Source organism: Plodia interpunctella, chromosome 11 (genome assembly GCF_027563975.2).
Source record: "Plodia interpunctella isolate USDA-ARS_2022_Savannah chromosome 11, ilPloInte3.2, whole genome shotgun sequence".
NCBI classification, from domain to species: Eukaryota; Metazoa; Arthropoda; class Insecta; order Lepidoptera; family Pyralidae; genus Plodia; species Plodia interpunctella.
The window spans coordinates 4,744,695-4,757,167 of NC_071304.1; the positions used below are offsets into that span (position 1 = coordinate 4,744,695).

The window sequence follows — 12,473 nt, forward strand, 5'->3', positions numbered from 1 at the left end:
TGTATGTAAGGTATGTATTGATGATATACCTATGTATCTATGCCTTAATTGCAATAAGTCCACTATTTGTATATATACATATAGATTTTAGTAATTTTGTGCAATAATGTTTTAAATTAATTATGATAATATTAAGTTGCTTAGTACTCATACAAATAGTGGACTTATCGCAATAAGACATACATATATCATCAACACATACCTAACATACCTAATTTTTTTTTAAATACCGGAACAGATGTACATCTGTTCCGGTATTTAAAAAAAAATTGCTCTTCTGCAAAAATGTCTAATTGACGTAAAATAATTGACAATTTTTCCCTTCATAGCTGACTATGTTTTGATAAGCGAGTGGCTTTTATTATTTGGATTGTCAATTGTACAAGAATTTTATTTTTAATAAATACAATGTGTTTAGTACTCGTATAGATAACGAACCTCGTCAAACTACTACTCTCTTTGTGATTGTACTTGCAAAGTGTGAACTATTTATAGTGTCTAGATGCGGTCTAGTTGTAAATTACGGCAAATGGAGACGGATCCCACTGCCAGGTGACATAATTCAATTAGATTGCAGGTAATTTGTTAGCTTGGTGAGTTATGTGGCATCCAGAGCGAGAAATGCATCACTAATAAATATTAACATCACTCCTAATAAGTGGGAAGGTCAAGGGAAAAACTTAGACATGTGCGAGCTTTAAGGACTACTTATAGCTACTATTTGACGACCTCGGTGGTGCAGTGGTAAAGTGCGTGCTTCAAATGCTTATTTATACAATATATTATTGCATAATATATTGTAGGGAATATAGTCAATTTGCCATCACATTGTATGATGTTGGTGAGGCAAATGAACTGTCATTATATGAAACTATAAATACTTGGCCGGCTCAGGTCGGCCACTTTATTCGATGAAATAAAATATGACTTTACAATTTATGTTTATTCAGATAAATAAATTCAGGTCCATACTACATTTTTTATCCAAGCTACAAAAATCTGTATCTGAAAGTTAAGCCGATGCATTGTTTGTTAATTAAAGCTCGTATTTTATTTTATTTATATATAAAGGTTTATTCACGTTTTGTTTCTGAAAAGCGTAAATTGCATTTAACAAATAAAATGTATGGAAATGCGCTACAAGTTATCACTTCAAGGTGGGCAATGGTACGGGGAAAAATTTACAGGCCATCCAGGAGAGATCATAACAGCATCCCGAGGGTTCCAGTAAATGAGAATAGCACGCGTAACTTCGGAAACCAGGTGTGTGTTGCTCTGGAACTCATCAACTTTGCTCTTAACCTTTTTATGAAACTGTTACCTGCGGTATAAAGTATATTTTTTCTAGCTTTAGAAAAATATGATACACTTTTTTAATCGAAAATTGTTGTCTTGGAAACTCGTTAGGGAGGAGCGGTATCTTAAAATGAATCTAACCAGTAATAGTGTTATTATTCTGAGTTTCGTAAATATACCAATGAAAGAAAATATTTTGTTGATTTGTAATAACTTTTTGCACGAAAATAATGTACATAAAATAAAACAACATCGTAACACATACAACGGTGGACTTATCCCATGTATTATCATACATGGGATAAGTCCACCGTTGTATGTGTTATTGTAGTTATTGTATGTGTATTGTTATTTTGTTGTAGTAAAATTGAACTTTTCCGATAGGAAAAGTTCAATTTTACTACAAAATATTTCGCGACTGGTAAAATTACAGTCACGAGAAGTATCCATACTGGCAATCAGTCGGTAATATTCAGACACATAAGTAAGTAAGTACATGATTTTTTTTTCAGCTATTAAGTCCCACTACTGGACAAAAGCCTTGCCTTTCTGTTTCTTCGTCTGTCACTCGCCAGTTGAGGATATTCCTTGATGAAACGAAATTATCGAGAAATTATTGAATAAAATAAATTGTACAGCAGTAATAGTAAATAGTTAGACTAAGACTATATGTATATAGGTATTACACAGTTTAAATTTTATTCGTCATCATCATCATCATCATCATGTAATTTAAAAGTGAGGCTCTTGTCGGTGGAGTTACTTCCATTGTTCTCCCTCCAAAGCCAACTCCTTCACTTGTTGATACGACACGACACCCACTTTTTCTTTAATTTGTTTGGTGTAACAATCTCTTGGGCTTCTTTGGTCTTTCTGGGCCCCTTCTTCCTTCCACCTTTCCTGCTATAATAATTCTGAAGAAGGCATCGTGTCGTATCAATCATTACATTTTCCCTCTTCTATTTTCCATATATTTCAAGATGTTTATTTTTTCTCCTCTTCGTTGCTGATTCTTTCTTTCCAGCTTATTCTCTTCAATCTCCTTCGTCATACAAACTAGAAAGAAATAAATTTATTCGGAATTTCCATTGGAATAAAAAAGCTTTTGTTTCCTAAACTTGCAGTGTTAGAGTGAAATTGTGACTGAAAATAGCTATTAAAACGTTTTGCCTGACTGATATAGAGTTCACTTCACACTGTTCACACACAATGCACGTTAATGAAAACGTAGGAATAATTTAATTTGTTCTAACAATTCAAACATTCAATTGAAATAGTTTAATCTAGATGCTAGCTGCGCTCCGTGTCTTTGCGCTCGTCTGAAAAGTATCCTAGTAGCACTATAGATGGTTAGGTAACTTATCAGGTATATCTAGTAAATTATATTTAAATCTGCCAGCCATTCGAACATACGTACTATGTTCGAAGGAATCTTGGAACTTAATTTTGAAGCAAATATCTTTAACCTTCAAACTTAAATTTTGTAGTTTGGATGACACTGTATTATAATAATAGGAAAGATGGTGCAGGGACGGCTCCATCGAGGGAACTCCTTAACGGCAACTTATTTGTAAAAAACTTATTTTCGCATATGATATCAGTACATAAGCTATCAGATATTTTTACTAGACTAGATTTTGACATAGTGAAGTAGGTATATTATACCATATTTAGAATTTGGAAATCGCTATGGTTAATGGTAGTTTGTCTGACTTATGTACAAAGTTGTTGTGTGTGTTTTATTCCACTTAACGACCATGACCTTTAGCCATGAGAAAATACGACTATGAAGAATGGTTAATGGGTTACTAACATGCACAGAGAAAATAGAAGGTAAAAACCTCCCTTATACTTTTTTATAAATGGCCAGCTAAAAATTAAAAGGAGGCACTTATTCGTGTTTCTACAACTGCTATGATGAATGTGAGCGAATCAAATGTTTGGAAGAAATAGGAGCTCAAAAACGACCTCGGCTGAATAGGGAAATTTTAATTTCAATGTATTTCGTAGTCTCGAGAGCTCTTTTATTAAGTCCTTTAAATGAATGGAGATTTTGGCTATTCTTTGATTCTTTTTCTTTATTCTATTTGAAACCAAAATTCAGATTTTAACCGATTTTAAAATTTGAATGGTTCATATTTGCTTTTTTTCAAGTTTCTCTTTTGTTTCCGATCTGTGCTTGCGATGGTGTAATTTTATTCAAGTATTTTTGGAAAATTGTGGTCTAGATTTAGAGGTGAAACAATATTAGTGAGAAATATTTATGCATATGACTCATGTCTGATAAGACTGATAGCTAAAAATTAAATTTATCTGTGATTTTACGTCATACAGCAGGCTGTATCAAGAGGGTTGACCTCAGACAGGCCTGACGGTAATTAGACAGTAATATTGTGGTTGCCTATCAGCTCTTATTGCTTTCCTTATTTTTATGGTTGTCTATGATCTTGTATATTGTGCCTAATAGGTCTAATAGATAATATTAGCCTAATAGTTCTAATAGAAATTTAGCTAGACAAAATATACAACATCATTGTAATATCTAAATAGATATTTAGGCGAAAACGCCATTCCCCTAATACCAAAAATACAAAATTTGAACAGAAACGTTTAGAACTAAATTTAAACAAAGATGACCGTTTACTATTGGAGTTAGCTATGAATATTGTTTGTCCCCAGATGTCGACTCTTACTCAGCGACCACCTGAGCAAGCAGACCTTCATATAACGCGAATAAATCAAATAGCTCTGAACGTGTCCCAAATGGAAACGCGACATGTGTACACGGAATCCTATTTTTTATTTGTTCGATTTAAGTCTATATTTTATGCTTCAAAGCATAAAAGGTAGATCAGGTATGTTAAGATAGGATGTTTTTCGTACGTACTATTTTTTCGTTAAGTGACATTTTATGACTACAGTGAAAAAAATAAATGAAATCGCTGGGTGTCATCAACCAATCTTGACCATTCTATTTGGTATTGCAATAGGAAAAAATGTAGTTCGTTAAAAATCCGTTTTTTTCACGTTCTTGACAGACTGTAAGGCCAAATACATACCTAATAGACTGATTTGTATATAGATAATACATTTACGTAATTAGTGTAAAAAAACTGCCCGAGCTCAGAGTTACCAAATTGAATCATACCACTCGCAAGGAGCACGCGATAATCCGTGATGAAAAGTTGACTTATTCAAGAGGGCTGGAGGCTTTCGCTTACAATTATTTAATTACATGTCTGCCTTGTGCTCTTTGACCCCGACGCCATTAAAAGTTAATTCTTTCAACTCAACTGTTTCCACCGTTTAGAAGGCTTGCTCACATACAATTTTTATTAATAATTTTCCGAGTAATTTTATGGTTCTGTTTGTAGATTATATAAGAATTTTGTTAGCATCCTCATTTAATTACGCGATTATGTAAAATGTCACCTATTCTCCTTTTTATTCGTGGATGGTTTTTGTATTATTATAGATTTGAGTGCGTTTGAACCCAATTTAGCCTGATGATAAGCAAAGTTGAGGAGTAGGTATATTATTACCACGCAAGCTCCCACGCAAAAAAAAATAACTTAAACAATTTCAGCTAATTTTTTACGCTGAGGCTAATTCAATGAACAAATTCCCTAAAGATATACAAAACCTTTATAAAACTGAGTCACCTTATTAGGTGATTCAGTATAATTTACAAAATACAATTAGCTAAGTAAAATATTGATTCAGTATTCTGAGCAAAAATATTTTCCAAAACGTCAAAAAGGCAGAAACATTTGCGTAATAAATCATTAAATTGTATTTTAAATTAGATCATTAATTCCTGTCAAAAATATTCATTCATTAGGAAATAAATGCGCCTGATCAAAAGCAATTTGAGTGGTATTGTGAGCAATCTTGTAAATTACACCTCTATATTTCACAGTTCGGGTTGGATAGCAATAATACTAATCAATTTATTCTCGCAATTTCAGATGAAAAGGATTCGGCCCAGTATAATGTGTCTTTATTCGGCAAACGTTGATATTCCTTTGATGGACCTTCACTATTGACCCATCTTTTAGCTTTAATTATATTGTTTTAGTCCAAAAAATGAACAGAATCTGTCACCAATGTTAGCAATAACACACGACAAGAAAGAAAGAAAAGCGACTGATCAAAAAAATTCTTTAAAATGATAATACTAAAAAATAAATAAATAAAACTCATAGAATTGGCTGTGCCTATATAGACAATCGTTAATAACAGGTTTCAGTTAATTTTATCAGAAAAAGACAGACAGAATAATAGTATTATGTAACAAAAATAAAAAAAGCAGTTTAAATTGAAGAATGCAATATTTGATTTCGCTCGTTTCAACCTTCGCTATTTTACACTGTAGCCGCTTTCGTCCTTTCATCGATATTAAACGAAAGCGGTAATATTTACCAACAGTCTTCATGGATTTATGATTGCCACAATAGAGGTGCATCCATGGTGCATCCGATAAATGATTCGATTGGCCGCGCGTTCCATTTCAAGGCTTTGCATTTAAATCAGGGAATCAGCCAGCATTTTCCATATTTCAAAAACGCATCGGTTCCGACTTCCAAGCAAATATTTTCTGGATAATTTGGAACGGAATTTTATACGAACATGTTTCTGAAATTGTGAATATCGAATAAAAATTGTTGTACGTGTATGTTTCTTGTATTGGTATAATTTTTTCAATCTCTTATTAAACTTACCCTGTTAGTATGTGTTAGTCTGGGTTAAATTTGACCGACTTATCATCGTTCGATTGATTTGAAGATCTATCGCGATTTAATTTAGAGGACAATGCATTATTATGACAGGATTGGCTCCCGACGAGCGAACTTCTCGACAGTTAATGGCACTGTCACGAAATTTTACACGTGGGTTTAGATTTTCGTCACGCACTGAATGACAGACGATCACTGATGATCATAAACAATTGTGTAATTGACAATTCAATTACATTTTTGCAAAAACATATTGTACCTTACTTATTTTTCGTTGACTAAAGTAGTAGTAGTTTTACAAACAAAAACATAAAATAATTTATATATTTACAATTTATGAAATAATTTGAGATTTACGGCATATTCAAAGATAATAAAATATTGAAGTAATGAAATGAAAGAAACAACATATTTGTACCTACTTAAATATAATTATTTGCCATTATTACAAAGAATAATGACGGCAAGTCTTAAAAAATCCGCCAATTCCGTGATATAAAGAACAATAAAGGGTCCCAAAACGAAAAGGATCTAGAGGCTGCCAAAACAGTTAATGCCTTCAACATTTCAGAGCTCAGGTGCTCGTCGAATGTTGGGGATGTCAAGAACTCAGTTTTGGGAGTACATCATAACTTGAGAGAAATATGTACATTCGTAGGCGATGGCGATGTACGGCGCCTCGTTAATCATATCGGAGAGTTATTGAACGTTTGATTTACAATTCATTAAGCTAATCAATGTTTGGAATTTTAATATGTAAATTTACGCTTTGTAACAACTTAATGTAGGTAGTAATAGCTAACCGGTAATGTAAAGCATATTTAGAATCTTGGTTTTAAAGCTACAACAGTGTTTAAAAAAGAACTAGAAGCCAGATTGGATGATAGCATAATGAAGTCCGCTTTATGTAATAAAAAAGTTTTAATAAACAAAATTTCCTATGGCAGTTTTTATATATATGAAAACAAATAAAAGCAATGTTATATTTACGAAAACCTTTAAAATTAAGGGCAAAAATGTACTTTGATCTCGATCACCATAATTAATTCTTGTTTCTATTTTGGATTTAAAATTATATGCCCCAATATTTTGTTGCAGAAATCCGAGCTCGATAAATTCGGAAATTTGTAGAATATTCATGATCAGACCATTAAATGAACTGAAAATTTTGAGAAGTACAAAATATTGAGAATTATTATTTAACGTTTATTTATCATCTAAATATAAAAGTTATTCTATTAAGTACAAACAATTTTTTATAGTAATTGTGATTACAATTACAATACTACGTAATGATGAATCATTACGTAGTATAAAACTAAGTCGCCCGCAGTCTGTCTGTTTCTAAACTGTCTTTATAAAACCACGCAACGGGTTTTGATGCAGATTCCACTGTTTTTTAGGAAATTTATCAACGAAAGTTTATACATATATACAACCGTCTATTACACGCGAGCCCGGGGCGGGTTTCTAGTATACATGGGAACAAAAAATTATTAATGTGCTAAAACGTAGCCCTGAACTGAATCCTGAAAATTACACTCATCTTTTGGAGAGTGGACTAAAATCACCATAAAAATCAGCCTTTTCAGCCTGAAATAAACTTAATCTTATTATAGACTTTTTCCACTTTTAAACCCAAATCATGAATAATGTAATTAACGCAGAATAATGTGTTGTTATTAACATCGTGATATCCAGTAATGGCGGGTGGCCGTGATGCGAATTTGTTATGAAGGGGATACAGCCAAAGAGCCAGTCAGTATTTTGTGAGAACTCGCACGAAAGTACGGTATACCCTTGACCTTTCTACCTACATCGCTCGTAAATAAAAATCATAAGTTAACTTAGTAAGCTTTTTTAACGTACGTATGTATATGTATTTAGATAAAACAAACTCAACAGTAATTACGTTATCTGTGTTGTACAGACTTGAAAATTAAAACTTTAAACTAAGATGATTTAGAGTAGGTTGCGCCAGTATACTTTGACTTTGACTTTGACTTTAACCTATGCAGAAAAAGACATTTATCTGATTTCACTTGTGCCCGCTGTCGCGTCTATCTGTATGAACGCGATAAACTAAAAAACGACTATATTATTTTTGTACGGTTATCATTTTCAGGTCTAGGTGTATAATTTATTATGGTTTTCCAAGTAAAGCCATAATAACTACATGTATATAGGTAACCATATAATATTTCATAAATCACTATTTCCGAATAAACGTATAACCTATGATTTCAATACCTGTTAAAATGGTGTTAACCACTCAGATATTTAATACATTTGCAATAAATATGTAATAGGATCAAATATGTTTAAATCATGCTAACCACCACCACGTTTCACAATAATTACGAGCGTTGTGAATATATTGGCAAAAATTAAAACAATTGTCATGTCAATAACATTTTTTCTTCATTTTGTGCCATCGAAATACTTGTTCGGCATATTTATTCGGAATGAGGAAAAAATAGATTAAAATTTGCTTTACTCTGTGTACCTATGTATATAATTATAACTCTGATGGGTTAGCTCGAGGGGTTAGAATATAGATACCTGAATATATATGGGATGGGATTCGCTTCAGTAATTTCAAGATTTCATATTATATTCTACTCATGTACAGTCAACAGCATAACATACCTCACTCGTTTCTTTTTTTTCCAAAAATCGTCGCTATTACGGCCGCATAGAGATGCCCGGATACTCCATCTAATAAATTTTACGCAATTATTAAAAATATATACAAGCAAGAAAAACAGTTCTAAGTGAACTTTATGTATTTTAAGACAAGTAAGTACGTTTCTTTTCTTATGAAACATTTATGAATGAATATTATTTATAACAATAATCGTATTCCGCAAACACGATTTTGTTTCTATCTACACATTTTGTTTTGGCGGATTATATTAAGAAATCTCATTATTTTTTCAACAATGCTTCCATGTAGGGAGAGGGTTGAATCCGGTGTAATCCTATTAACAGTAGTGCGCCTAACAAGCCATTGCTCCGAGGCCACGGTTAGGGCAGCTTAGTGCAATGTAGTCTTTTTATATTATATATATATATATATATATATATATACTAGCTTTTTTATTACCATTAATACATTTTGGGTTTATTTTTGAAAAAGTAACCTATGTTCAAACCCCCGTTTAGGATAGGACTACATACGATTTGCAAGAAGATTTTAGTGTATATTTTCACTGTGCTAGAATAGAATAATCGTTTATAGTAAAGGTGCTCCAGGTTCCTAAGATATAGGGTTTCCTTAATTTGCTAGCCGATATATATATGTACATATATTAGCTTACTGTATAACATATTTCAAATAAATTTTATTTTAAGTTCCACGAATTTATGGCGGCCTTCATATTTTTTGGAAAGAAAAATTCTGGGCAAAAGTTTGTACTTATTAAAATAATATACAATAATGTACACTGCTATCAAGGCCAAAAGTTTACATGAGTGGAGTAGACATGGGAAAGTGATCATGTACCCCTTGAGGGCTAGATAAAGGGTTAATTACGTCACAACTTCAAAACATTATCCGCAAATACTCTCAATAAGCCTACATTTTATCAGTACTTGCGGCCCGTCGCGGCTTTGCTCGGGTAAAAACTTTAAACCTTCCTCAGGAATCACACTACTGGTGATTTTTGAGTTTATCGCGAAAAGACACTTCGTTTTATAATACGTAAAGATTATACTCCTAAAGCTTCCTCAGGAATTATACTATCCATTGGTGATAACCGCATGGAAATTCGTGTAATCCGTTTTTGAGTTTATCTCGAACAGACAGACGCGGCAGATGTTTTTTTTTATAATAAGTATAAGGATTTAAAGGATAAGTATTATATTTTCTCCAAAATTGAATTAAAGTAAGTGTAACTTTAAAAAAAAATAAGCATAAACAAATGTAGAATTTACATAACGAAATTTAGATTTCGAATATCCTGCCGATCTAGAACCACCGACTTATCTTAAATAAGTTTTAAACAGAATTTGTTTAAGATACTTATGTATACTATTTCTATAAGTATACAAATTCTGTTTAAAACTGTAACTATGTATTAACAGAAACGTTTCTGTATATTTTGGAAGTTATGAAATGACAGGAACATACACTTGACTTGACTCATAACAATAAAAATACGCGCCTTGTTATACTTAGTGTTTTTTAAACTTTCGCGCTTTGAAATGTAATGTGATTTTATTAAAACTAGTGCAGGTTGTGTGATTGTTGAAAAACTGTATCCACCACCTTAACTACACACTGCAAATACTCCAGTCTGGCTGCGACCACGGCGATTGCAAGGTCGTTGAATCGTTAGCAACATTAAATAAAAAAGGTTCGTGCTAAGTCCCGTTACTTTATTATATGTAGTTACGCATCTTGCCGTTATTGTTGTTGTTGAAAACGAGGTAAAATCAACAAGCGGGTAAAATTTACTTGTCGCAACAAGGAAGATAACTTTTATGTCTCCTCGTACGGATATGAATAAAACATGAAACAGAGGAACAACTAATTGCAAACAGCAATGAAACCAGCATAAATGCTCAAATTAAGTCCGCACCTTCATTGAAATGTATGTACATTAAAATGTACGAGTTTAGCATTTGTCATTATAGTTTCGCAGGTGGTAGTTACCACTAATTTCACAATTGATTGCGTATTGACAATGACTCCCAAATTGGGATAATGTGTAAGTATTGTAATGACAAATTTAACTTTGGAACGAGCATGTCAGGTAATTATATACCTAGCTATACTTCATTGATTACATCCACAACGATATCTATAAAAATAGTACATATAATAAAACTGTAAGTAGGCTATATCTGTACATAGAAGATATTAAAGAAAAATAATTAATTATCTTTACGGGACCAACAGAAGCCTAAACTATTTTTTTAGAATTTTTGTCTGTAGATCTTGTCGATTAGATTTAGTACACAACTATAAGTACCTATTAAGTAAATATTGAAGTCGAGTCAACCCTCGTATTTCATACGAAATTTCATCACAATGTTTCAGTCTATGTATCGTCTTTATTGGCGGCGACTCTTCAGGACCATCCAAACTTAGGCGATTAGGGGTCGTATTCACCCCTATTCACACAAATTCTCTTGCAACTTGCATTAAACTGTATAATAACGAGTACTCTCGCTCTTTTGGAGAATCCATATCTCCCAAACAGAGTCTTTTGAAATTTAATCCAGGATTATACTGGATTATACGTTTACGCTTGTGTTCGTAGATAACATTGTCTAATCTGTGTTACTTCAATTTTAATTAAACATTAAAAGTTTATTTTAGGGCTTATCTTCTACATTGTTTTGATATAATAAACTTGTTACATAATATAAAATATTAATTGATACCCTTTTTACAGAAATACCAATATTTTTTTTGATCTGTTGGTTTATAGAATATGCAATCATGTTCTCTCATAAACTTACACTTTTTGTATTAAAAAAACTCATTTCACATCAAATCTTTACTCTTTCTCGCATAACAATTAGCATTTTAATAACCTTCTTTTTAGTCAACAGGCGATGCTTGTGCATTTTTCTGTATAAAGGATTCCCAATTTGCATAATCATGTTTCCATTAAAACGGACACCTTTCAAAGTGTCTTTCTACTCTATACAATAAAACTGGACTGTCTGTATGATAAATGATTTCTCAAAGGAAAAAGTACAATTTAAATAAGTATGTACTCGTATTTATGTAGGTACTTATAATATTTTTACTTTGGGGAATAAGCGGAAAGTTTGTAATGTCTGGAAATACGTGGAATTCGATATAAAAAGTAAGTGCTCGAAGTATTATTAGATTGAGTAAGTATATTATACATATTAAATATACAGGGTGATCTCTTATACATTGGCATTATTTTGTCTACATGCTCAGTCGATGATACTGAACAACTTTTCATATGGAAGCAACCTTGAAATCGCTGATCCATACATTTTCCACAACTTAGGTATTTGATTTTGTATAGAACAGCAGATTTTTTTTGCGATTTCGGAGTTACTCTCATATTAAAAGTTGTTCAGAATCATGGACTGAGCATGTAGACAAAATATTGCCAATGTATTAAAAGTCACCTGTATATTTTTACTTAAAATTTCTTAAAGTTTCTTTGGTTGTTCATTATGTCTGGTAAGATCAACCGAAAAGTCGACAAGACGCGTGTCAAATAACTATTTCAGTATATCGTATCGTAATCATTTGATACACATTTTCATAATCATTTTTAGTAAAGAACTTGTCGTTGTAGTAAAATTGTCAATTAAGTATGAAATTAAGGCATACGGTCAAAATTATTATTTCACACATTTACAATAAAATAAACAAAGTATTATATATTTATGACAAAGCATATTATGAGTGTAAATCGATGTTGTTAGCATGGCTCAAAGGCAAAA

The 12,473-nt window shown here is 32.1% G+C and overlaps 1 long non-coding RNA gene across 2 annotated transcripts in view; it reads right to left on the bottom strand.

The window, feature by feature from the left end:
* Positions 1-1,738: 1,738 nt before the first annotated feature.
* Positions 1,739-12,473, bottom strand: part of LOC128673671 (uncharacterized) — a 37,162-nt gene continuing 26,427 nt past the window's right edge. For both annotated transcript variants that reach the window (XR_008405105.2, XR_008405104.2), the window contains exon 3: positions 1,739-2,352. This is a non-coding gene — a long non-coding RNA (uncharacterized LOC128673671). The remainder of the gene's footprint in view (positions 2,353-12,473) is intronic.